General features: G+C 49.4%; 1 protein-coding gene and 1 long non-coding RNA gene across 15 annotated transcripts in view; both read left to right on the plus strand.

Annotated features, from left to right (window-relative positions):
• Window positions 1–26514, plus strand: part of CUX1 (cut like homeobox 1) — a 375787-nt gene that overhangs the window by 20519 nt on the left and 328754 nt on the right. The window lies entirely within an intron of this gene.
• LOC109495150 lies at window positions 14739–21804 on the plus strand. Its single transcript, XR_002150397.2, has 2 exons — window positions 14739–15843; window positions 19299–21804. It is a non-coding gene; the product is annotated as an uncharacterized LOC109495150 (long non-coding RNA).

The following is a 26514-nucleotide window of genomic DNA, read 5'->3' on the forward strand; positions in this document are numbered from 1 at the left end:
TGGGGGAAGCAAGGCTTGCAGGGGCATCTGAGGAGCCACAGACCCCAGGGCCCAGCCTGGGTGGGGGGCGGTGTCCACAGGGACGGGGAGGAGGGAGAGGAGCCACCCCTGCCAAGGGCAGAGGGTGTGTTCCCTGAGGGGTCTGTGGGATTTGGGAGGTCCGGTGGGAGTTCAGGGGCTGAGCCCTGGGGAGGAGGAGGGCGGAGTTCAGTGGAGAGGCTGTCGTTGAAGGCACAGGTGAGGAGTTGAATCGCAGGGTTTGAAGCTGGTGGAAGGTTTGTATGTATGCCTTTCAGTCGGTGTCGAGAGGCTGGCCTCTCATTTGAGGTGGGGAGGGCTGGAGAGCTGATCTCAACTGGGGGACCCCCGCCTGAATCTTAACTTCCTGGCCCTGGGGCCCGGACTCCTGTGATGTTTCAGTCGAGGGGCAAGAGAAGGACAGCGTCGCTGCTGGTAATGTGGATCGCACGTTATCATAGCTGGTCTTATGACCACTGGTGACGAGGCAGAGGCTGAAACCGGTTTTGTTGTTGTTGTTGTTAAATATACGCTAACAGCTATCATTTCCTGAGTATTGACTAGGGGCAGATGCGGTGTGGGCCCTTAACTTCTTTCCCGTCGTGCACACACAGCAGCCCCGCGGAGGCCAGAGGACCCAGCTGGTTAGGTGAGAAGCCCGGAGCCCAAGAGCGGTAACTGATTCCTGGGCCCATGGCTTTCCTGCTGATCCCTGCTGTTCACGAGGCCGGCTCTGCAGAAGCCACAGGGTCCTCGTGATGAGGCGCTGCGGTGGGGGGACTCAGGAGCAGGCCCCTGTCCACGGACCGCTCCCCGCACCCAGCCCAGAGATGAGTTTGGGGTGGGGAAGTCACTTAGTGTGAGTCACCCGGGGTGAAAATGAAGCCTGGGGTGGTGGACGTGTATGTACCTGAGTTGACCTCGGCGGGTGGACACCTTCTGTGGGAGACCTTGGTGGATTTGTGAGCCTTTCTAGAGCCTCCCCTGCCTTGAGACTCGGAGTCCTAGCGATGGAGCATCAAAGAGAAGGTAATCCGATCCTCCTTGGCCGGCAATGAATCTTCCCATCAGCAAACTTTATCTGGTTGGTACCTGGGGTGCAGTGATGGCCTCGAGCTGAAGGTAGCCCTCCTTTCTGTGTCCCCTGCTCTCCTCTGTGCCCTGTCTGTGCATCCAGCAAATGGCGGCGGAAGAGATCTGGGGAAATGGGAGGCAGGAGAGAGGCCTGATCCCGGGACCTGGGCCACGGGGAAGGAGGGAAGGAGCCGGTGGCCCAGAGGCTGTGCCCTGTTCAGCTGCGGTGGCTGGGGAGCGCGAACCTAACCAGGGCTGGTCTCTGAGACATGGGACCTGAGCTAGTGTTGGGGAACAATTTGCTGTGAGAGCCTAATATTTGTGTGTTCACCCTGGATGGCCAAGACAAAATCCCCGCTCGCTGAGCCCCTGGGAGTCTGGCCGATTGAGGCACAGCAGTGATGCTGGGTTCAGATCCGTGCAGTATCACCTGCCAGCACCAGCCACACCAGGGCTCTGTCCTCAGTTACACATGGAAGGCATTGTTGGGGTGTGTTTGGCGAGAGGCTGGCTTTGTAAGGGGTCTGCAGGTGAGCATCTGTCCCGAGAGAAGAAAGTCTGGCCAGGTGATACTCCTTAGATCTCAGCTTACTTTAGTCGAGGACATTATCGTGGAAAAACGGAGCTTCTAGGCTACTCTGGATTCAGATGACTGTTTTTGCGTGTCTGGTTTTTTTGGGACGGCGCAGCTTTTTTTGTAATGAAGTTTTACAAATTTAAAAAGAAAACCTACAAGGTGCAGCCGGCTTGGAAATAATGCAGCGTGTTTGAGCGAAGTTGCTGGCAGTTTGGTTTGTTTTGGAGTGACTCCTTTTTTGCACGGACCGTTGGGGCCATTCGTTCATTCCTCAAGAGTGTCTCCACGGTGCCTGATCACCCCTGGGGTGCCAAGAGGAACGGGTCCCCAGCCCTGCTGGTCGATGAACTGCAGGACACCCCGTATCCCCAGGTGTCAGGGTTATAAGGCCTGGGTCCTGGAAAGGTGGTCCTTGGCTGTCCTGCTCCCTTGACTGATTTCATCCCCTGTGGACCATGCAGGGTTGTAGCACAGCATTCTAATGACCAGAACAGTGGGGAAACCCCGGCCTTCAGGGGACCTACCTTCTAGCAGGGAGATGGAGAGCGAAGGTACGGAATACATCCATGACGTATTGCCCGTGCCCAGGGCCGTGGAGCAGACAGAACAGGACCTCAGCGCACAGCCCCACTGAGTCATCGGAAGGGCTGACCAGAGTGAGGCGGAGGGGTGGTAAAGACAGTGGGAGGGGTGTGTGGAGGGCACAGTTCTGGTGAGAGGTGGGGAGGGACAGGAGAGAAGATACTGGCCCGAGGGTGTGGGGTAAGGAAGAGGGCAGACCGAACCTGGGCCCTGGAATTTTGGGGCAGGGCCCGTGGGGTCGCGGTGGCCTTGGCTGAGAAGGGGCCACCTATGGGCGAGGTGTCAGCAGAGGAACCTGAGTGGGGGAGGGGCAGGGAGCGGCGCAGGGAGGGCCTTCTGGGTCCATTGGACCCCGGGCGTCCGGCAGGCTGGTGTCACCTGGGGCTGGCCCTTCGAGAGGCAGCCCTTGCACCCTGCCGCCTGGCTGGGCCCCACGGGTTTATTAAAGGCAGGTGCGGTCACTACTATCCTGTTCTTGAGCGTTGGGCGTGACTCAGACGTGCAGGGAGTCAGTCTGGAGTTCCTTTATTCATCCCTATTTGCTTTTTGTCGGTAATCCTTTGTAATTCCCCAGTTTCATGATGTAATTTTAATGGAATTAAACTTGAACACTTCGAAATTATGTAATTAATTACGTTCGGCTTCAATTACAATGACTAATTATAGCGTGATACCTGGTGGCAAGTCAGGCAGGTACTGGTGGGGGTTCATGCCTGCTGGCTATCGGGAGGGCCACTTTCCGTTCAGCATGGGAGCCACGGCGCCCCAGGGACAGGTCGCCTGCCCCTGGGTCGCCCAGGGCGCCTTCCAATCCCACCCCTCCGCTGAGGTGCGAGGTGCGGGGTGTGAGACGCGTGGGAAGTGCAGGTGTGGGAGGGTTGTTTGGGGATGCAAAGGCTCGAACTTGTTTCCAGGTTGAAGGGAAGGACCCTTTTTTGTAAGTTTGGGGTGCCAGGGGAAGCGGAGGGCCCTGTTGTGACATTCTTCTGGGATGCGGGAGGGAGGCCGCTCCCAGGTGAACTCGGAGTGTCAACGACACAAAGAGATGGTTTCCAGCGAAAAGAAAAGGTGTGAGAACCACTCTGGGGTGAACAAGGAAGGTGGAAGCAGGTTTAAAAAGGTTACTGCGTGGTGGTGTTATTTCCAGGTGGCCCACATGCAGGGCTTCTGGGACCGGGAAACCGAGCCTCAGACCCCAGGACAGAGTGTGTGTTTGTGGACTTTCCAGAAAGTCTGCCCCCCCCCCCAACTTTGCACATGATGGTGGTTTACTTTGCCTTAGGAGGAGGGAAGGGGTCTAGCTAAGAAATAGCCGAGTTGACGGCTGCCTCTAAAACACCCACGTCTCCTGATGGGGGCTGTGCAGCCCCTTCCAGAATGGGGATGCAGCGTTCCCATGAGGGAGGAGGGGGGTCGGGCCCTTCCGCCATGTCCCGGCACAGCTGCCCGCCTGTCTTCCCTGCCCCAGGCACACCTGCCATCCAGCTGTTCTTGCCGGGAGGCTCCTTGGAAGGGACTTGAAACAGAGGTGCCTGCGTATGGAATTCAGTGGCCAGTGTCCTGTGTCTGTGAGATGCCTGCTGTTTATTTGAGAGGCTTAGGGCGTTTTTCCAAAAGCTGATTCTTATGCCTCAAATAGAGATTTTTTTTTTTTTTTAATGCCGTCTCTGAGTTTTCCAGTGTGTTCCCCATTGGGTGTACAGAGCAGATGCGCTGGCCGAGGAGCCCCTGCTTCCGGAAGCTTGAGCTGAGGCTGATATTTGGGTTAGGGCGAGGGCCAATAGGATGTCTAAACGTCTTACAGATTTCTGTTTTTTAAGGGACAGTGTGACCTGAAAACATTTTGAGTATATGACTAGGTTTACATTTTGGTTGGGGGATGTCCTGGTACAGAGTGCTCTCGGAACACTTTTTTTTCTATTGAACACGCTTCAGAGGACAGCTCCCTGCACACAACGCCCATACCTGTGTTGTTACTTTTTTTTTTTTAATTTCTAAATGTTTTTAAATGTAAGCTCTTATGTCCAGCATGGGGCTTGAACTCGTCACTCTGAGATCAAGACAGAATCAGCCAGGCACTCATTTGTTACTTTTTGTTTTTTAAGATCAAATTCACATAAAATTCACTGTATTCACCTTTTTAAAGTGTGCAGTTCAGTTTGTGGGGTGTGTTCATCATGTTGGGCAACTGTCACCACAGTCGAATTCCAGAACATGTTCCACCCTCCAGCAAGAGGCTCGTACCTGTTAGCCGTGACCCCTGCATCTGTCCTGCGCCTCCCCCTGCCCCTTCCCGCCCGAGGCTCTGTGTAACCATCACTCTACTTTCTGCCTCCATGGATTTCCCTGTTCTGGATATTTCACACATAAATGGAACCCTACAACACGTGGCCTTTTGTGTCTGGCTTCTTTCATTCGGTGTAGTTATCTTCTGTGTTCACGCACGTCGTAGTGTGTATCCATTCTTCATTCCTTTTATGGCCGAATGAGATCCCGCGGTGTCGGTATACGACATCTGATGATCCTTTCATAAACGGTGGGCATTTGGATCGTTTCCGCTTTGGGGCTTTTACGAATCATGCTGTTGCGAACACCTGTCTGTGTGCAAGTTTCTGTGCGAAGCGTTTTCGGCTTTTCTCAGTACACGCCCAGGAGTAGGAATGCTGGGTCACATATGGGGACTCTGTGTTCCCGTTTCCGAGCCCGCTGCTGTTTGACGTCTTGGGTGCGGCTCCTGTTTGTTCTCTAGGTGCTCATCTAATGCCTGGGCCGCTGCACCTTTTCCTGCTCTGGTCTCCCTCCGGCCGCCTCGTCGGGTTCCTTGCGTGGTGGAGCTGCCGCACTTTGCAACCAGCGTGAGAGACAGATGGACGCGTGAGCAGGCCGTGTGTTTGGCTAACGGCAGATGCTGTTGGTGGCCCACCCGGGGTCTCTCCCCTCTGCGCCCGCCTGCCTCCTCACTCTTCCCCGCACCGGGGCGAAACCAGATGTTTGTCTAAACTGTCCTGGCAGGGCCTTCCCTGTGGCCAGGCGTGGTGGGGGTTGCCCTTAGTTCTGGCCAGAGAGGCAGGGGATGTCAGGGTTGCTGCTGGACAAGTGCTGCTTCTCTCATAAAAGGAGATGAGCCAGGACAAAGCCCATGAACGTGCCTGTGGGCGAAGAGGCTCCAGGGCCAGCTGCCACCAATCTAAGCATTGGCGGGCCGGTGGGGGTTGGGGGGCAGGACAGCGTGCAATGCAGGGGACGCGGAGCAGGAATGTGGAAGGGGCCTGGGCCTTCAGTCTTGCAGTCACCCTGCCCCCAACTTTCTGTGATGGGAGACAGGAGTGTTACGGTTAAAATCCGGATGGTAGAAAGTTTCTCTTGGCTGCTTTGCTGGTGTGGACTTACTAGTCCTGCTTTTGAGATGCTCTGGTTCTGGGTGAGGGTACACATGAGAGTACACATGAGAGCATGAGGAGGAGTGTGTGCTCCAAGCTGTCTCTCCTAGCAGCAGGCAGGGTCCCATTTGCCCAGCCAGATGTCCCTCGATACTTTGCATGGAGCCAATAAAGCATTAAGCAATTAGAATGGTTAATATTCAGTTAAGTATAATTAGAAGCTGGTGTAAATTGTGAATGAAATTGACAGGTTCCAGAAGTTAAGGCAAAATACCAAATCTTTTTCAGCTGTGTGTGTGTGTGTGTGTGTGTGTGTGTGTGTGTGTGTGTGTGTGTGTTCTGCGAGGCTTTGTCGATTCAGATAGGTGTGGAATTGACACGGAGGGCCGTCACCAACTCAGTTCGTTGTAATTTTCAAAGTTTAGGAACATCCGGCCGATTGTTTTATGGTGTTTAACATTGAAATCCTTAAGTCAAAGTGTAAGAGTTTTAACACCGATTTGTACGAGATGGGCAGGAAAATCCAGACCCCTGTTTTCTGTCTGCCTCTGGGGGTATGTGTGTGTGTGTCTCACCCTCATCACTCATCAGTTCACAGCACACATGATTCATCTTAGTAAGTTTTTCTTCCTTTAGGCTCCACCCCCATTTCTAGACGCTGGCCCTCCCGCCCTATGCTGGTGTTTGGTGTGCCTCTACACAGCTGTATTCTTGTGAACTGGGCGCCCTGCTTTGTAGGTATAAGTAGCTTAACTCCTGTCTGGCGATGTGCTGTACATCTTTCTCCCTCCTTTTCACTCGTCACTGGTTTGGAGATCTGACCATGTTCCTCCCTACACAGTTTGGTCGTCCTCCATGATAGCTGCATTGGATTCCATCTGAAGAATCCACTTGTCTTGGTTCGCTCAGGCTGATCTAACAAGATACTCTAGACTGGGCGGCTTAAACAACACACATTTTATTTCTCACAGCTCTGGAGGCTGAAAGTCCAAGGTCAAGGTGCCTGCAGATTGCATTCCTGTGAGCGTCCTCTTCCTGGCTTTCAGACTGCTGTATCCTCCAGGCGACAGACGGGCCTGAGAGAGAGTGAGGGAGCACCCTGGTGTCTCTTACAAGGTTGCTAATGCCATTGTGGGGACCCCACCCTCATGACCTTCGAAAGACCCACCTCCAGATGTCATCACTTCAAGGGCTAGGACTTCAGCATATGAATCTGGGGGACATAAGTTCAGTTCTTAGCACCGCCCGGCTTCTGGGTCCATTTCCGTGGGGGTGGCTCCACATTGTGGTCTCTAGTACCCCAGTGCCTCTGGTGTCCTTAACGCACAGGGCATGATGGCTGGTCCAGGAGTGGGTTGCTGAGTCCAGAGTGAAAAGGGCTGTTAATTTCACTAAGTGCTGCCAGATTGCTTCCCAGAGCAGAGGCACCACTGCTCTCTCCACGTCCGTGTCAGCACTTCCTGGAGACTTTTTGCCATTCTGATGGTTTTAAAGTGGTACTTCAGCGTTGTGTGATTCTTCTCTAATCACCGGTAAGGTTCATACTTGTTACCTACCTCTTTTATACTTCTAAGATTTTCAGATTTACCTAACTTCTGTAAATTGTCTGGTCATATGGTATTTTTTTTTTTTTGAATGATTTACTTTTTTTTTTGTTGATTTGTAAGAGTTCTTTGTATGTTTTGCATGCTAATCCTTTGTTGGTTTTTGCTGTTGCAAATAATCTTTCCCAGTCTCTTTTGTTGATTTGTCTGTAGTGTCCTTCGATATGTAGAAAAACTTAATTTTGATGAACTCCAATCTATCCGATTTTCCCCCTCATGTTTGGTGTGTGATTTCCCTCTTGAGAACATCTTTCCCCATTCGGAATCACGAAGATAATCATGTACTTTTTTTTTTTTTTAATGCTTCTTTAAAAATGAATTCTTTTCTAATTCATTTTTGGTTGGTTTTCATTTTTGAGAGGGAGACAGAGCACAAGCCGGGGAGGGGCAGAGAGAGAGAGGGAGACACAGAATCCAAACGAAGCAGGCTGCAGGCTCTGAGCTGTGGGCTCAAACCCACGAACGGTGAGATCGTCACCTGAGCTGAAGTTGGGTGCCCAATCGACCCAGCCACCCAAGGGGTCCCCTGTCTTTTTTTTTCTCTTTTAAAGTTTATTAAGTAATCTTTATGCCCAACGTGGGGCTTGAACTCATAACCCTGAGATCAGGAGTCTCATGCTCGACCACGTGAGCCAGCCAGGTGCCCCAAAGATTCTTGTATTTTGATGGCTATGTCACATAACTATCAAACATTGGTCTTCCTCGTTTAGATCTTTAGGTTGGAAATGGTTTTTGTACAGAGAGGTAGCCAGGTTTTCCAACATGGCTGAACAGTTTTGTCTCCTACCCTGTGATTTTGGGAGCTGCGTCTCTTGTACGCCAGGGCCTCATATACACGTGGGGATGCTTCTAGGGTCATTCTTTTGTTCTGCCCCCTGTTTGTTTCTTCTTGCACTGGCACCACCCCATTTTACGGTGGCTTTATATGTGTTTTAATTTCTGATCACGTGATTTTATCCTCTTTGGCTCTTTTTCAAAGCACCTTGGCGACTCAAGGTCTATTGTTCTTTGATGCACGTATCTGTCTGGTTCCCCCTCAAGTTCTGCTGGAGTCTCTGTTGCATTTGGATGAAATCTACAGGTTAATCTGGGGGCAGGGGGGAAATGAAGACCTTTTAAGTTGTCCCATCCTTGAACAAAGATACTTCTCCATTTATTTAGGTCTTCCTCCTCCAAAAAGGTTTTGTGAAATCTTTATTTAATTAATTTCTAGTCCTTTACAGTTTTTGTGGTGTTGTGACCAGTGTCTTATTTAAAAACATTTTTTTTTCCGATTGTTGATTGTGGTATGGAAGAAGAACAACTGGTTTTGTTTGCCGATTTTGAAACTGGCGGGCTTGCTGAGTCTCTTTCTAGTTTTACTGATTACCTTGACTCTGTTACCTTTCCCTGGGGATAATATCATATGCAAAAAAGTGACTCTTTTGTTTACCCCTTTCCTTCCACTCCTTGAACCAGAGTGGCTTGTTTTGTTGGCCAGAAACTCAAGGACTCTGTCGCATAGTGGTTTAGTGATGGTGGCCTGCTCTTTCCTGGTCTCAAGGGAATTTTTGGTAGACGCCTGAAACAGATTAAGCAATTACCTTGATTCCCTTTCCCTTCCTTTTCTGAGAGTTTTTTTTTTTTTTTAAATGATAATTAGGTGTTGACCTTTAGCAAATACTTTTTCTTAAAATCTATTCATGGCCATGAGATTTTGATCCCTTAGTCCATGCATGTGATAAATTGCATTACAGTGATGGATGCTTTGAGGCCAGATCATGCAGTGCATTGTGGGGCCAACTGTGTCTTGAATTTTAAAATATGCTTGGATTTGATGCATAGTTTTGACATCTGTGTTACCCAATCAAATCGGCCTATACTTTTCTTACCCTTATCTAGTTGGAATTGAAACTATACGGGTCTCGTGTAAAATAGGTTAAACTTGTTTTGGGATCATTTCTGTGAGATGAGGAACGCCTGTAGCTTCAGTGTGATCGGGCTCCCCCTGTCCCGCCGTGGGTCCTGAGACTGAGTGTGGCGAGCAGGCGTTTACCGTCTCACTCTCTTTATTAGTCTGACTCTTCCTTTTGTAGACCAATATGGGCATTTTATAACTTTCTAGAAATATGTCCATTTCATCGTGGTTTTAACACTTATTCTTGTATGAGTGTTCATAATATTTTCATGATTTGTGTAAATCTGTTGTTTTAGTGCTGGCTGCTTCGCGTTTTCTTTCTAGATTCTGTATTTCTGAACGTACCTGTGACTTCTTTTCAGTCTCCTGTAGAGTTTGGTTTGTCTTATGAGTTCTTAAACGAAACCTGCCTTTTGCCCTTCTTGCCCTCTTTGTCCTTATTTTTTTTTCTTTTGCGTCACTGATTTTTCTCCTTTATTTCACTCCTCTTAGAGGGCACTCTTTTTTGCAAACGTCTTTTTTTGAAAGTTCAGCTTTTAATAGTTTAAATTCTTTATCGTTTTCTGATGAGTGTATTGAAAGCCGTAATATTTCTTCTAAAAATTGCCTTAGCACTGCTCCATAAACTGACAGTTAGTGCTTTCATTTTTATTCACTTCGTAATTTTGTATTCGTTTTGTAATTTCCCCCTGTAACCCAAGGGTTAGTTAATTGAATGTCTTTCCTAGATTTTTGACATTTATTTTATTGATTGATCGTGGGCTCCACGCCCAACGTGGAGCTTGAACTCACAACCTTGAGATTAGGAGTCACGTGCTCTACCAACTGAGCCAGCCAGGGCCCCTGGATTTTTGACATTAAAAAAACAAAAAACAAAAAACAAACAAAGAAAAACTTCTTGGGGGTGCCTGGTTGGCTCAGTCCGTTGAGTGTCCCACTCTTGATTTTGGCTCAGGTCGTCATCCCCGGGTCGTGGGATCGAACCCCGTGTCTGACTCCTCACTAAACGTGGAGCCAGCTTGAGTTTCTGTCACTCTCTCTGCCCCTCTCCCCTGCTCGTATGCGTGCTCACGAGCTGTCTCTGTCAAAGAACAAAACAAAACAAAAACTTTTTATTCTGTTGATGTCTGTTTTGATTGCATATGGCCAGAGAGCAGTTCACGTGAATGCCGGTTTCTTTGGAATAGATATTTAAGAGACCCTATGGCATTTGCACTTGGAATATTCCATATGTGCTCAAAAGTAATGTGTTTTTTGTTTGAGGATAGAATTTTCCGTGTATTATTTTGAGCTTATCTGTGGTACTTAATTCTTCTACGCCTCTGCTAATTTTCTTCCCATAGTTTTGACAGCTGTTTTATTATAGAATGTTAAGGCTATATTGTTAGATGCACATACGAGCACGGTCTTTACATCTTCCTGATTAACAGTTTCTTTTCCTGGTGTCTGTGCAGCCTCTTTCTTCCTCTTTTATGATGTTTTTTTCACCTTACATTCTATTTGTGTTGATGCTACAGTAATTTTGTTTATTCTTTTGTTTTTAGTTTCTGTGTGCCCGATAAAGCTTTTTTCTCTTCTGTCCAGATTTTCAGTCTTTCCAGATCCTTTTGCTTTAAATGTGTTTTATTTTAGATACACGATGTGGGATCTTGTCTTTTAATTTATTTCTTATTTTCTTAATGTTTATTTATTTTTGAGAGAGAGAGAGAGAGAGACAGACAGACAGAGCATGAGTTGGGGAGGAGCAGAGAGAGAGGGAGACACAGAATCCAAAGCAGGCTCCAGGCTCTGAGCTGTCAGCACAGAGCCTGATGCGGGGCTTGAATCCACAAACTCCAAGATCATGACCTGAGCTGAAGTCGGACACTTAACCTACTGAGCCACCTAGGCGCCCCGGATCTTGTTTTTTAAACCCAGGTTGAGAGTCTGTCTTTGATTAGTGAATTTAACTGGCATACATTTAGGGTAATTGTGATTATATTAGCACTTCTGGAGTATTATTTTATGTTTTCTTTTTACCATTATTTTCGGGAGGGTATCTTTCCTTGCAATGTTTGATTGGGTTGATTTTTTTTTTTTCCCTCTGCTGGATTTTATAATTATGCCATCTATTTTCTTTTCCTGAAATTCAGAATCCAGATCATTCCTGAAATGATTAAGACCCACTCCCGTATTTATTTTTTCCTCTCCGTTTCTAAAGTCAGTATCTCTGTCCTATTAACACCAGCCCGTCTCTCTCCTCCCTGCTCGTTTTGGCTGCATCTGTTTCAGTTCGGATCCATGAACTCTGCTTCGTCTGCGCAGGTTGCTGGGCTGGTTGATTTCTTTTGTCTAGTGTTTCCTCTCCTTCAGACTGTTTTTCCTGGTGACCCCTGATCCCCTCGGCCCGGGCCCCAGGGTATTAGCTGATCCCTTGCCCCTGAGTGGGGAGAGTTAGGCCACAGCTTGTCAGTCACTGAGTTCGGTGGGTAGAGGGCTTGAGGGGGTGCACCGAGGCCCCTTAGGCAACCTCGGGGTCTTCTCTCCAGCCACACCTGTTTTCCTGGGGCTACCTGCCTCTGATGTCCTGGGCCGCAGATCCCCCTGGGCATGGGCCACCCTCAGGGATTCTGATTCTGCTAGTTTGGGGTGGGCATTGGTGCCTTTTAAAAGTTTCTCATGAGAGGAATGGGGTACAGTATGGACTGATTATGAATTGACAGCGGTTGAATATCCAACTAAAATTCATGCACAGCTAAGATTCTGATCACTTCCCAGCTAACACCCAGGAATTCTGGGGGACGGCATGGAGGAGGCCAGCTAGCTAGACCTGGGGCTGGCTGCGAGAACAGTTAACATGGGTCTATTATGTTTCTGCTGGACAGCGCTGTTCTAGCGTAGACCCTCGCTACTCAAAGAGGTCCCCAAACCCATTTGGGCATCCCCTGGGAGCTTGTTAGAAGTGCAGAATGTCAGGCCCCAGCCAGACCTCCTGAGTCAGAATCTGCATTTTTATGAGATTCCCCAGGTGATTCATTGACACATTAAAATTTGAGAAGCACTGGGCTAGATCCTTAAAAGGGAGGGTTGGTTTTATTTAATTCATATTTTAAGAGAATGACGCTTCCCTTATCTGCTCTGATGAGCTTTCCAGAACACAGGTAGCAGTCAGGGGGCTGAGCTGCCAGGGGATGGCTCTCCAAGGGCGCCTCTCTTGCCCCCTCCCAAGCCTCGCTTCCACCCAGCTCCTCTTGTACACACGCTTCTAATAGTATCGATCATCTGCTTCTCAAGGTCCTAACACGTTAAAACAACAAATCGGAAGAAGGCAAGGGACGTCCTCGAGGTAGGACTGGCTGTCCACTTGGGAGCAGAAGACCAGAAAGACAAAAGAATTGCAGGCCCCGGGCTGTGTCGTGCGGGGGCAGTTTCTGCATGCCGACTGTTGAGGAATGTACGGATGCGGGACGGATTTCGGCACTAACCTTCATTATGCTTAGCTCGAGCCACTAAGTGATTAAGTTAGGTTCTGGTTAGACCCCTGTGCCGACCATCCCTGTGGAGGAGGCGTATTTTCTCCTGCGCTGTAGCAAATGTCGGGGCCGAGACCGAAGACACTCACTTGGAAGTTGAACTTTGGGGCGCCTTTCTTCCGCTCATTGTGCCGGGCCCATGATGTACTGTCATCTGGAAATGGTGGCTCTCGGTGTGAGAACGTGGGGTTGTCTGGGTGGCCTGCCTTTGGATGCGCCCAGAAGCCGTCAGCTGCCTGCCCTGCCGGCTGAGGGCACGCTGGCCTGGGCGGCCGACCCTTCTGACTTGGAACCTTTGCTCTTCCATTTATGAGCCGTGTGACCTTGGGCCCTTAACCTGCTTCCTCTGTACAAGGGTGATAGTAAAACTACTCTCACTTCGTAAGGGTTTTGTTAAGACTCCGCTTAGGACGGTGCCTGATCCACGATCCTTGGTTGGTGTAGCCTGAAAAAGTCAAGGAAGGTGTTACGGGGGAGGCAGCTCACCAGAAGAGACCGCCCTCTCTGAAAAGAATACTAGTGGTAGTAACCCAGACCGAGATGTCCCGTCATCAGGGCGGCAGGGATGCCTGGGCCGTCTGGCTCACCGGGTACGTACTGATGTTGTGGCGTTGGTATTTTTCTTTTATGCTTTTTTCCCCAAAGACTGTTCTGCCTTAGAAGATTAAAAATATCTGCTTCCACATTAGACCCAATTCAGTTTGAATAATTGCATTTTTAAGGCAAAAGCCTGCTCTTGGGCATGAGTAGCTTGCACGTCAGACGTTCAGCGGGCAAATGAAAAACGTGAGTCATGCAGTGCTTGGCACCTTGGGCTTTTAATATTTGGTGGCGAACTTCCTACGGAGAGGAGGACTTTGAAAGTGGACGTCCTTTCAGATCCAGATGGCCAAAGGATTCTCCGGTGTCGGTTGGGACTAGTGATTGAATTTTCTCCTCCTGTTTCCTTGGCCTGCTGGGCCTCTCCGGGGGCCCAGTTTTGTTCAGAAGTGACCGTGTCGGTACAGCGAGGCTGTGTGCCTGGGGAATGTGCCTGCCTCGAAGGATGAGAACAATCCATCCTAGCAGCTTCTCGAATGCACAGCAGATAGAAAAGAGAGCGCGTGTAGAGCAACGCGCAAGGCATCTTTTGGTTTTTTTTTTTTTTTTTTTTTTTTTTGTCTCCGATGGTTGCTGACAGCGACCAGCAGGACCCAGCAGCTTGCCATGTGACTTACGTGTCAGGCTCTGAGTTTTGTTTTCTTGGCCAGGATCTGGAAGGCTGTTTCCAAGTAGGTGTTTCTTCCTTGGCGGCAGATCTGGGCTGTTATGTAGTCAGCCCTGTCCTTTTCTGAAGGGGAGCCGCCGTGGGGGGATGGGAGAGGGGCAGCGTGGCTAATATTAGCGTTCCCTCCCTCCTGGATCATGTAATCTCTAACGGACTGGCACTGTTGCCTGGATTTTGAATGTAGGCAGTTCCTATAAAGCGCACTTGGGTCTGACTTTTAGGTATGTAAGAGGAAGACAGAATTTGGAGGAAATGGTGAAATCGTTTTACAGAACATGCAGCAGCCCCTAGGGATTTCAGGAGCAAAGTCAGAAAGTTTACTGGGGAGAAATCTTGGATGATAAGGAAAAAGAATTCCGTGCCTGGTAGGGGCTCGAGGCTCCCCTGAGACATAGGTGCTCCCGAGTGCCCGGCTGGGCCCGCGGCTACAGGAAGGGCCTCCTGGGCTTTCGGTCCCAGCAGCTCCCGGCAGCCTCTGGGGAAGTGGGAGGCTGGGAGCTCCCTCCACCTGACATTTCCAGCCCAGGTTGGAGCAGAGCTCCTAGGTTCTGCCTTGAGAAAATGGTCGGGGGGGGGGGGCGGGGGGCGCCTGGGCGGCTCAGTCCGTGAAGCGTGTCCGACTCTTGGTTTCAGCTCAGGTCATGCTCTCACGGTTCCTGAGTTCGAGCCCCACATCGGGCTTCGTGCTCACGGTGCGGAGCCAACTTGGGATTCTCTCCCTCCCTGTCTCTCTGCCCCTCCCTTGCTCACTCTGTCTCTCTCTCTCAAAATAGATAAATAAACACTTAAAAATTTTTTAAGAAAATGGTCAGGGAGGGCACCTGACTGGCTCAGTTGGAGGAGTGTGCAACCCGTGATCTTTTGGGTTGTGAGTTTGAGCCCCACACTGGCATAGACTTTACCTAAAAATAAGTAAAATAAAAAAACAAAAACAAAAAAAAGGAAAGGGTAAGGGATGAGAAGCTTGGGAGGAAAAACAGTTGTGAAGGCAGAATAAACACTCTTCCATGTGATCCTTATGGTTATCACAGTGTGGAGTTGTTGAAGGAACCAGAAAAAGAAAAAAAAAAGAAGGTTGTCCGTCCTTTTGAATGTATTTCATTTAAAAATAAAAACGGCCTAACGGTAGTCATTGTTTTTGCAGGTTTTCTTTCTCTCAAAGCACTTTATTTTCAGTTTTTACCCCGATTCTATCAGTATGAGAAAAGGACCAGCCCCGGCCCCCTGCCCACCTCTCCCCACCGTCAGCACCTGCACCCTGGAACTGTTCTCTGTCTACGCAGCTGGCTTCTGCACCTGGTCCCCAGGTTTCAGCGTGGGCATTGCTTGCTGGTGGGGTGCCGTGGGACTGGGACCGGCAGGTGCGGTGGAGGCCTCACCATGGGGCCCCTGCAGAGTGGCCCTGTTTCTCTGCTCACCCGATTTTCAGGTATTGGGCATTTGGATAGCTACGACTATGGAAATAGGAGTTTCTGTGTACAAGGTCTAATTTACCCCCAAACTCTTTCCCAGCAACACGTATCTCTTAAAACATCAGGTAGGTAGGGGTTCATCTTTTCTTTGGGAGCCCCCTCCTGGTCCCTTGTCCTTCTCCTGCTGGGACGGGCTGCTGCCTGGCACGGGGCCCCCCACTTTCCTCCTGGTCCCCTTCCCCATCATCTTGGGCCACCCTTTCCCCCTCCTGCTTTGGATCCCTGTCTCCTGAATTCTGCGATTTTGTCTTTCTCTCATTTGGGGAATCTCCTCCAGTAGCTTCCTGATAAAGATGGTTGCCGAGCATAGAATTCTAGAATTCCACCCTCGCAAGTCAAAGACGTGGCTCCGCTGGTCAAGGACAGTCTCGTTTCCCATCCTTTGCCGTTTCTCTGTGACACCGTTTAGAGCCCTGATCTTCGCCTCCTGTTCTCCGGGATCGTGACGGTTCTCCTCGGGGTGGGTCTCGTTCTCTGTCCTCCAGAACTCGTTATGCAGGCGCTGGGCCTCGTGGCCGAATCTGGCCATTTTTCTCCCCTTCCATTTTTCATGTCTTTGTCTTTTTTGATGTATCTGGGAGAACTGTTCAACCGTCCGATCTTCCTGTACTTTTATCTGTCATGGTTGTAACTTCTGAGTTTTCTTTCTTGTTCTCTGAATGTTACATTCTTACGCCCTACTCTTGTTCCTACCCGAAGGGTCCTTTTTGATCTCACCGGCTGCATTCACCACGGTTTCTTTTAAAAGTTCTCTTGTCTTCGTTGACTTCTCTTCATTTTTTTACTTTTTAAAATCCGTCTTATTTAATATCTGTAAACAATTGGATGGAACACATTTTGGTCGCAAAGGGTAGTAACTAAAATCCGCAAACGTCTCTCCCCTCCTCTCTCTTGAACCCAAGAACATCCCCAATAATTTGCATCCACCGGGAGACTCCCTCCTGTTTCTCTGCCTCCTCATCCAGACAGGCGACCCCTGTCCTCAGTTCTGTATCTATTATGTCATAGCCTTAAAATAATGTCGTTTATCGCAAATGTGTATATGCTGTGGTATTTACTCTTGCTTGGTTTTGAGCTCTGTAAAAATGGTATCATTTGGCATGCCGACTGCTGGCACTTACTTTTTTGACTATTGTGTCACGGAGATTCATCTGTGATGTTGCAGGAAATGTGGTCTCTATTTTCTCTGAGGTTGGTACCCAGTTGTATGACTGGACCAATTTTATTTATCCCTTCTCCTGTTGATTCGTCTCTTTTCTTTTTTTTTTTTTTCTCTTTGTCTTGGTCCCAGTTAGAGGTTTCGTCAAATGCCTGGTGACATTTCTGTCATCTGTCCATACTTAAGAGCAAGGCATCAGCATGCTTATATAGAGTGGGGGGGGGGAGGGGGCGCAGGGTTGGGGACAGTTGACAGGTGGTGGCCTTCCCTGTAAGAGATCAGTCAGGTGTTTTTTGGGGGGGAGTCCCTGATGTGTCAGTGCCTGTGGCTCTTTTCTTTTGAGCTGACAGTTTCTTTAGCAAGAGGCCCTTGGTTTCCCTGCAGGGAGGGGAGGTTGGGGGCGAGACAGCTGATTGCCGGTTTTCCAGTGCCCAGGCCGGGGAAGGGCCTGGGATGTTCACTCAGTCCCCCTGCATGTGGCGGAGAGCAGTTTCAGTCTTCTGCTGATGGGGGTGAGGTGGGGGGAGGTCCCAGGCTGCTTGAGGTGGGGGAGGGGTCTGCCCGCGCCTCTGAATGGCATTTTGCCCACCTTGCGCCCCCACCTTGCCAAGCCCCTGCCGCTCCCTGTCCAAGTTCTGTGGAACGGATGACCTTACTGCATATTGGGTCCCATCTTGAGGTCAGGCCGTAAGCTTCCTCTGCTCTCTTGAGGCTGCGGTGTGGCTGGTCCAACCACCTTCCAGCCCCTCACGTTCGGGGGCTTCCCTTTTGCTCCCTCCCCTCTCCTCTGTGTCCTGTGAGTTCAGACCTTACTGCTGCCGAGGGCGCAGAGATGACGCATGTGTTGGTCTGCCACATTAACCTGGAACTCACACGTTTTCAAGAGGCCCGAATTTATGGACGGGCTGAGGCTTTCTACGAGGACACCGGTTTTGTAGGAAACACCAGTTTTGTCTTTCACAGCGATCTTTTGGGAGCTGCTCCCAGCCAGGCTGCCAGTGAGTGACACATGGGAAGCACATGCTGGGATTGTCTTCAGAGCTGCTTCAGGAACTGCCGAGAACAGCCGTCTCCTTACCGTAGGGGCCTTGGCTGTGCTGGGGGGGGGGGGGGGGGAGGCGCGGCTTCCAGTCCTGCCTGCATTGGTTACTGGTTGCCTGGCCGCACACCCTCACCTCCCTCACCTGTACCAGGCGAGGCGAGACCTTCTTGGCTGGGTGGTTACAAAAACAAAACGAGGGGGTAGATGTGAGGTGCCGGCAGGGAGCCGCTCTGTAAACAGGAGCTATTATTAACCCTACACCCTTGCTGGACCAAGAAATGGCACCTCATTCGCAGCAACGTGCTCCCACCCGTTTTTATTCACACGCACACATGCTCAAAAGGACTAAAAACAGACTCACTTTGGATTGCGATACAATCCTCCCTCTCCGTTTTCTCTCCTTCCCCCCCCACCTTTTTTTAAAGTTTATTTTATTTAAGTAATCTCTATGATGCCCAGCGTGGGGCTCGAACTCACGAGGCTTAGGGCACCTGCAGGTGGCACAGTGGGAGAGTCCTCAGTGTTTCCGCAGGGATTTTATAATTTAAGTTCCAACACTGAGTCTGGCGCCTTCTCCGTGTTCTCCCCCCCGCCGCCGTGTGAGAAACAGCTTGGGTCAGCAGGAAGCGTGCAAGTAACCAGTAAGCTTTAAGTTGTCACGATACGTAATGACCAGAATGTTATTCCACGGTTGCAATTTGTTTACCTCATTAGAGTTGTGTGTCCATCCATTCTCCTCCCTGACCTTAATTGTTTACCCAGGCCGCTGTTTCCCATTCTCTAATTGAAGGCTCTAAAAATGGGCCCGTCAAGAAGGCTCGTGGATGTGGGAAGGAGGCGGGCTTCACAGAAGGATGGCCCGAGCAGACGGGTCTCAGGAAAGCCTTGAGAAGGCTGGGCCTCTCCGAGCCGGGACAGACGCAGCAATGCAATCTGTTTCCTGCAGGCCCGAAGGGAATGCTTCCTCCTTGTGGTTAGTGACTTCAAAAGTTGCCCCAGTTAGATGAAGTTCAACCGTTTCTCCAGTTTCCACAACCGGGGGGCAGCCGGTCACGCTGCCGTAGCCACTGTTGCTCGGGCCCTTGAGGAAGAGCCTCCTCCGGACCCCCCGGGAGAAGAAGCTTACGAGCTTTCCTGTTCGTTCTTTCTGGGCCCTTCCTCAGTGTCAAACCGAAACTGCTTTCCTGAAGCCAAATTAACTCAGGGATCCCTCCTCAGGCCTCATCCTCCTTGACCTCCACCTCCTCGACTCCCACACGTGCCGGCTGTACCAGGCCCCTGGGCCTTTGAACCGGCCCTCCTTGGTCATGCCTCTGTCTTCTCCCAGGAGCACCCTCTGCCGTCCTTCTCCCCAGCCTCTCAAGCCCTGCCCAGCTCCAGTTCCTGTTTCTGTTTGACCGGAGCCCTTCCGATCCCCTCCAGCAGACAGCAGACAGAATCTGCCCTCCTCTAAAGCCCCGGGCCCTCCTCTCATTGCACCCGGTGTCGGTCGCCTGGGTCCTCGTTTGGCGCCTCTCGTAGGCCTTCAGCAGCGCAGGGGCAGCGCAGGGGCTGTGCAGGGCTCTGACGCTCCCGCGCCTTCCGCGCCTCCCGCGGTGCCTCGCATATTGTAGGCAGAGCATTCAGTAAATGTCATTTTTGAAATATCCGTAGAAATAAAAAGAAGTGCTTTTTAAAAAATTTTTTTTTTATTTATTTTTTTTTTATTTTCCAGGAGTCAAAATGCATGGCTTTCATCCACTTTCAACACATAAAAGATGTTTTCAACACAGAAAGGCCTTTCACCGCTCTTAATAGTCAGCTTTTGGAAAGATGTGGACTAGAATGAAAAATGAGGATGAACACCTCTGAAATCAGCTGTTTTGAATTAAATAAAGCAGAGTGAGGTTGGAGTCAGGTGAAGCGAGAAGATGGCATTTAGCCAGTGAGGATTAATACGCCGGCTCCTTTAAGCCGAGGGACCGTCTTCTCTGAAATGTGTGAGGGGTGGACAGGGCTTGTCTGCCCCTCTCCCCCCCACTTCTGCCCCAACAGGGCTGTCGCCCCCTTACCTCGACTTGGCTCGGGATGACTTCATCCTTCCCATGGCTTTGCATAATTGCGAGGAGGTGTTCTGGGGGTTTTTTCGCGGGGATTTTTCCCCCCTTAGCTGTAGTTCCGGGTGCTTTTCGGAGACCCGCTTCACCGGGCTGGCTTAGCAAGTGAGGATTCCGGGTCCGGGAGCGAGTTGTCTGAATGTCCGGGGCGGGTGAGCACCTGGAGGCCCTCTCGGCTCCGTGGGCGTCTGCAGGTGTTTTGGGTGGGTCGAGTGCCCCTGTCCCCTTTCTCCACGTGGAGCATGGTGGCCTGGATGTCGTGTATCCAGCGGGACCCCTAGCCAGCTTTGCACGGAGACTATGGGAACGGGACTAAAGTCACGAAATGTCCTTGCAGGACCTGTTGACCTGACCTCTGTCTCGGTGGAGCAGTGGGGGTCCCTAGTCTGACCCCGAAGGTGGCAGAGGCGATCTTCCCTTGCTCGAGGCCAGCTGTTAATGAACTTCAACACAGAAGGGAGTTCTCTTCTCCATTCTGGGTGGGGACTAGTAAAATGCCTTTGGCCAGCTGGTAGAACTAAGTCCTGGGAAATTCTGGAACCTCCAGCGCAGTCGACTTGGAGTGAACCGTGTGGACAGCAGTGAATTTGCCCCCCTACGTGTTTTCTCCAGTCAGGCTCGTCCCTCGTGGTGGGCACCTGGTGCTGGTGGTTTTTACAGGAGCCGAGTGCCCCCTTCCTTGGAGCCAGCCTTTGCCTGGGCGTGGTCTTGTCGGCCACTCAGGGCCGTTCCAGATAGTGCGGCCCTTCAGGGGTCAGGTCAGGCATCTGTGGCCCCGGGCCAGCATTTTAACCGAATGCCCGGAGTGCACAGCCCAGGCCCTCCACTCAGTGCAGTGCTCGGGCCAGAACAGAGTATTTTGAACACTGGACACTGTGTCTCAGTTGTTACACCCGGGAGCAGGACTCATTACCAGGGAGCTTGAATTTAAGAAAAAAAAAATGCCGTTATCTAGATTCCTCAAGGTTACGACAAAGCTGAAGCAGCTTGTTACCAAGCAAATGGACAGAAGTGTCGCCAGAAGCATTTCAGTTTCTGTTTTTGGGGTAGTGGTGGCAGGGGTTCCATCTCAGAGGCTGACTTGGGTTTGCTTCAGTTGGTTTTACTTCCTTCAGGACGCAGGTCTGGTGTTCCTTCCCGCGCGTAAGAGAGCACCCCCTCCCGGCCCCTCCCTGGACTTTTTCTTCTTCATTGACTTATCAGTCACGTGAGCCACTATTTATAAAGTCTGTCCCCTCCCTCCCCCACTCCCCCCACCATGTGAACCGAGGCTGCTTAATGAAGGTACACCTTGGCCCCTAGTATGGGAATGGCTTTTTAATCCCAAGAACGTCTTGCTATTTATTCCTGGACCGTGGAAACCAGTACACTGCCCCCTTTTTTTTTTTTTTTTTTTCTTTCTCCCCTTGAAGAAATCCAGTAACCCTAGGCTTTCTAGATCCAAAGTGGGTCAGATGGCTAATGATTGAAGATGGATTGGCGTCCAGTGTCTTTGGAAACCTAAAGCTGGACTCGGGCTGCATTCGTGTTTCTCTTCCTCTCGTCAAAGCGCCTCCAATGGCAGCTGACTTTGCAGTCACTGTGCACTGGGGGTAAGCCAAGCCCCAGCCGCTGGAGACCGGGTGGCCCTGCCTCCACCTGAGCTGGGAGGGAGGCGGGTCTATGATTAACTCGGTGATGTCTTCAATGTGATTGCTGGGGGCTGAAAACATTAACTTTTACAAAATGATTTAAAATTACCAATTGACCATATCCGGGGCTGAACCTGCATGATTCAGCTCCTTTTAAAAATATCTTTTCTCAACAAATTGCTTCCTTAACATTTTAATTTGTTGATCATAAAGGAAGCTTGCCAAATATTAGCTGGTCTTTTCCATTTCCTGCAGCTCCGAGCTTCCCTTATTTGGCATATTTCAGTGGAACTGTAAGGTCACTCCCTAGTTCTCTTCCCAAAGAACTGTATTTATTACTGTCAAGTATTGGCGGGTTTGATCCAGCTGTCATCAGAACGTTTGGAAATATTGTTTTTTGCCAGAATGCTGATTTAATGATCTAATACTGACATGGCTTGTTTTCTCCGCCGATTTGATAACTTACTTGTTCAATAAACTCCCCTCTTAGTGAGCCACGCTGTTCTTTTTTTTTTTCTTTTCCTTTCTTTTCTTTTTTCTTTTCTTTTCTTTTCTTTTCTTTTCTTTTCTTTTCTTTTCTTTTCTTTTCTTTTCTTTCCTTTCCTTTCCTTTCCTTTCCTTTCCTTTCCTTTCCCTTCTCTTCTCTCTCTTCTCTCTTCTCTTCTCTTCTCTTCTCTTCTCTTCTCTTCTCTTCTCTTCTCTTCTCTTCTCTTCTCTTCTCTTCTCTTCTCTTCCTGCTACCACAAGCTTTATAGGCAGTATCTTAAAGACAGTAGTGGATTTTTTTTTCCCCTTCCTTTCTCTTTCTTTTACTCCCTCCACCCCACCTCCTTCCTCTCCTCCCCTCCTCTTTTTTCTTCTTTTTTTTTGGAGAGGCCCTAGATGTGTTACCAACTGTCCTTGAAGAAGTTAGCATTGCTGCTGCCTGGTATTTTGAAGTGCACTTAAGAAAAATTTCAGACGGACCCCAAAGTAGAGAGGCAACTAGAACGAAACCTCCGTGTTCCTACCCCTCAACCAGCTTTACAAAGTTAGGACCTAACATTATGCCTGGTTTCATCTCTGCCCCCACTTACTTGAATTTTGGAAAGGACATCATACTTCCCCGTAAATATTTCAATATGTATCTCTAAAAGATAACGTTTTATTTTTTCTTAAGCACCATATAACCCAACATCATACCTCAAAAAAAGAAGGCAACAGTGTGAGGAAGGAATTTCTACCGTGTGGCACCCTACTGAGTCAGTCTTTGGGCGTCACGGGAGGAGAGGGGCTTTGACTCAGAACTCTGCCCCAGGTCCTTTGCTGCTGCACCTGCCCTAGGGTCCCGAGCTAGTTACTGCTACGACCCAGGAGTTGTGCTAGTTCCTCTGACTCAAAATCCTGAGTCTCTGGATGTTCGAGGCTCTGACTTGCTTTGGAGTTGGCCGCTTGGGCTTGGTTGCAGGAGGAGGTAGGCACGTGCCTCGTGTTGACCGATTCTGCTTGCTCGAGGGTGTGCCCTGCCTCGTTCCTGCCGGCGGCGGGAGTTTGAATGTTGGACTTCGGCTGCATCCACCTGGTAGTGGAACCTGTGCTCCTGATCATCCCGTTTCTGTCCTGGCGGATCATTGTATGTGCCTCGGATTCCCCTCCTTTCGCTTGTGCCGATTATCTGAAACTCTGTAGTAGTTGATTCTCTACGTGGAAGATCGGTTTCCACATTCAGCGGGTTAGCGTTTAGGGCCAGTTAACAGGGGTCAACATTTGCAACCCACTGTCGCCCCAGTCTTTTGGGACTGAGATGTTCCGGTCATTTGAATTTAACGAACTGCCTGGCTCTGCACCAGATACTGGGGCTTCAGAGCTCGTTCAGGTACTGGCTGTGCGTCCAGGAGCTCCTGCCCTCACTGCAGGAGGATGAGCCAGGCATAGGGCTGGGAGCTCAGTGCTAGGGGGCTGGGTGGACAGAAGGTCCTGAGTGGTGGTAATGGTCCTGCTGGGCCTTGGAGCATGCGTGAGATTTGCACATGTCCAGGGGGTGGGGGGTGGGGGGTAGCCCTGCGTCGATCACCCATAATCCCACTGCCGGAGTCCTATACCGTGAACGTTGTGATTCATTTCCTTTGGATATTTCCCTACAAATATATGTATTTATGACATCTGTTCAAGCAACCAGTAACTCAGGAAGCCCGTATTGAGCACCCGGCCATGGGCCAGACCCTCTTTCTTGGTTCTGGGGTTGGCGGGGAGAGGTCAAGGTAATTCTTGCCCTTAAGGAGCTTACATTCTGGTACGTTTATGGAACAAATCCCATCATACAGTAGATGGTACCTGCGTTCGGTTTGGCTCACTTTACGAATCACACCAGGCCATCCGTGGAATTATTTGCCTGCCCTTCCAGCCTGACAGAGAACAGCTGCCCGTGACACGTGACCCTCTCAACACCAGCCCCACTAACAGGCCCAGAAGGTGCTCAGAGATGGCTTCCAGCTGGGCGGGCTCAGGGCCTGCCCCCTTTCCCTTTGGGTTGCCTGTAAAGGGTGGGTTTTTCCTCTTTTTGAGTGATTATACTGACCTAATTTGCATTGAGGGGCAGATTTAAAATCCTGGTATGATTTGCAACCCAAGTATGCCCTTAAATTGTTCCATTGCCAGGGGCGGTGTGGGGGCAACTGTTGTGTTGGTTTTCTTAGATATATAGGTGCCAGGTATGTGTTTGGATATGTCACATCTGAAGTTTAAAATTCAGGAAGGATAAATACCCTATATCGTTCAGTGTATTTGGAAAATTTGGTTCTAAATTCAAATATATACCCAAACAGAAGAGCATAATGAATCCTTTTGTACCCATTATCCAGCTTCCATAATTATCTGCTCACAGCCAACCTCGTTTTAGCTGTATGTTCTCATTCCCCACCCCAACTTAATTTTGAAACAAATCCCAGACAGTGGATCTTGTTTCATCCATAAATATTTCAGTGTGTATCTTTAAAAGATAAGGACTTTTTTTTTTAATGTAACCACAATCCATTATCATATTTCCCCCCAGATGGCAAAAAAAACCAAAAAAAATCATTAGTATTAACTATCTACTCAAATACCCAAATTTCCATTTTCCCATAAATATCATAATTAAAGAAAATCCGATTCAGGAACCAAGTAAGATCCTCACATTGTGATTGGTTCATGCATCTTAGTCTTTTCATTCTTTTAATTGACCAGAACACCCCCCCCCTTCTTACCCCCACCCCGCATCTATTTCTATTTCTATTTCTATTTCGGAAGATCACATTTGGGCTTTTTTGGGGGGCGGGGGTGGGGGGCTAGATCCTTCCCTAGGCGATGGCATGCATTTCCGTCAGACCGTCAGGAGGCACACGTAATGTGTATGTGATGGCAGACTTTTTTCTCCTAATTTTTAAAATTGTGAAGTACACAGAGAAGGTACTGTCTTCACTATTTTTAACTGTATTGCTCAGTGGCGTTAAGCACATTCACGCTATTGGGCAAACCATTACCACCATCTCCAGAATGCTCTTCATCTTGTGAGACTAAAACTCTGTCCCCACGGAACACTAACTCCCCATCCCCCGTCTACAGGCAACCACGGTGCTTTCCGCGTCTATGGAGGACTACTGTAGGTGTTCGTGTAAGTGGAATCGTAACAGTGTTTGACTTTTTGTGACTGGCTTATTTCGCTCAACACCACGTCCTCAAGGTTGATCCTGGTTGTAGCACATGACATAACGCTTTTCCTTTTTAAGGCTGAATAGTATTCCGTCGTATGGATAGACCACACTTTGCTTATTCATTCCTCCATGGGCAGACACTCGGGTCGCTTTTGTGAGTAACGCTGCTGTGAACATTGACGTGCAGATAACTCTTTGAGACCCTGCTTTCAGTTCTTTTGAGTATATACCCAGAGGTTTGCTGGATCACATGTTGGTTCTATTTTTGATATTTTGAGAAATGGTTATACTGTTTTCCACAGCGGCCGCACCAGTTTGCAATCCCACCCACGGTGCGCAAGGGCTCATTGCCTTACTTCACCAGTACTTATTTTCTGTGTGTGTGTGTGTGTGTGTGTTAATGTTTATTTATTTTTGAGAGAGTGTGAGCAGGAGAGGGGCAGACAGACAGGGACAGAGGACCTGAAGTGGGCTCTGTGCTGACGGCAGAGAACCCGATGCGGGGCTTGAACTCACAAACTGTGAGATAATGGCCTGAGTCAAAGTTGGATGCTCAACCGACTAAGCCACCCAGGTACCCCTGGTTATTTATTTATTTATTTATTTATTTATTTATTTATTTATGTTTTGATTGCCATCCTTAATGGCTGTGAGGGTAAGATGTCCTTGTGGTTTTGATTTGTGTTTCCGTAATGATGGCACTTATTTTTAATAACTTATTTAAACTTAGTATCTCATCTGTGGGTGCTTCAAGATGGGGAATGTATTTTGTGAGCCACCTTAATTCTAAAAACAATGAGAGGTACCTGGGTGGCTCAGTCGGTTAAGCGTCCAACTCTTGGTTTTGGCTCAGGTCATGATCTCATGGTCCGGCTCTGCGCTGACAGCATGGAACCTGCTTGGGATTCTGTCTCAAAATAAGTAAGTAATAAGTAAATAAGTAAACTTTAAAAAATTTTTTTAAACTGGAAAATACTAGTTCCTAAACAGTATTCACGATGGATATTATCGTTTGTCTGAAAGGCTTTGTAGAATCCCCCAAATGAGACCAGTCCTCTGAGAGTTTATCATGAAGAAGCGGAAAGCCAGAGAGGGCTGAGTCTTTGCCCACGGCCTCAACCCCACAAGAGGGGAGAGAAGGCTGGAGCCTCCTGGGATCTGAGGTCCGAGTCTCCTGTCTGCCCTGTCCTTCCACGCGCCCTGCTGTGGTGTTTGGGTGGCGAGGGCCAGGTGCACAAAGCCCTGCTTGTTTGGCTACACATGCCCACCAGCAATTGCTCGTATTACAGAGTGGTTATTCTTATTTGTCAAGAAACCCAGAACAACTGTTTTTATTCTTCACAGTGGATGCTTATGCACATGACCTTTTGAGAACATATTTCTGGATGCTGTAGAGGCACTGATGTTCATGCAGATCAGCTCGAGTTAAATCTTTTCTTTCTTTCAGTTGCAGTGGTCTCTGTGCCTTTAAGAATTGCACTTTGTGGAGTTACTGTGTTTCTCATGCCGTTAAATGTTTATTAGACATCCTG

Source organism: Felis catus, chromosome E3 (assembly GCF_018350175.1).
Source record: "Felis catus isolate Fca126 chromosome E3, F.catus_Fca126_mat1.0, whole genome shotgun sequence".
In the NCBI taxonomy this organism is placed as follows: Eukaryota; Metazoa; Chordata; class Mammalia; order Carnivora; family Felidae; genus Felis; species Felis catus.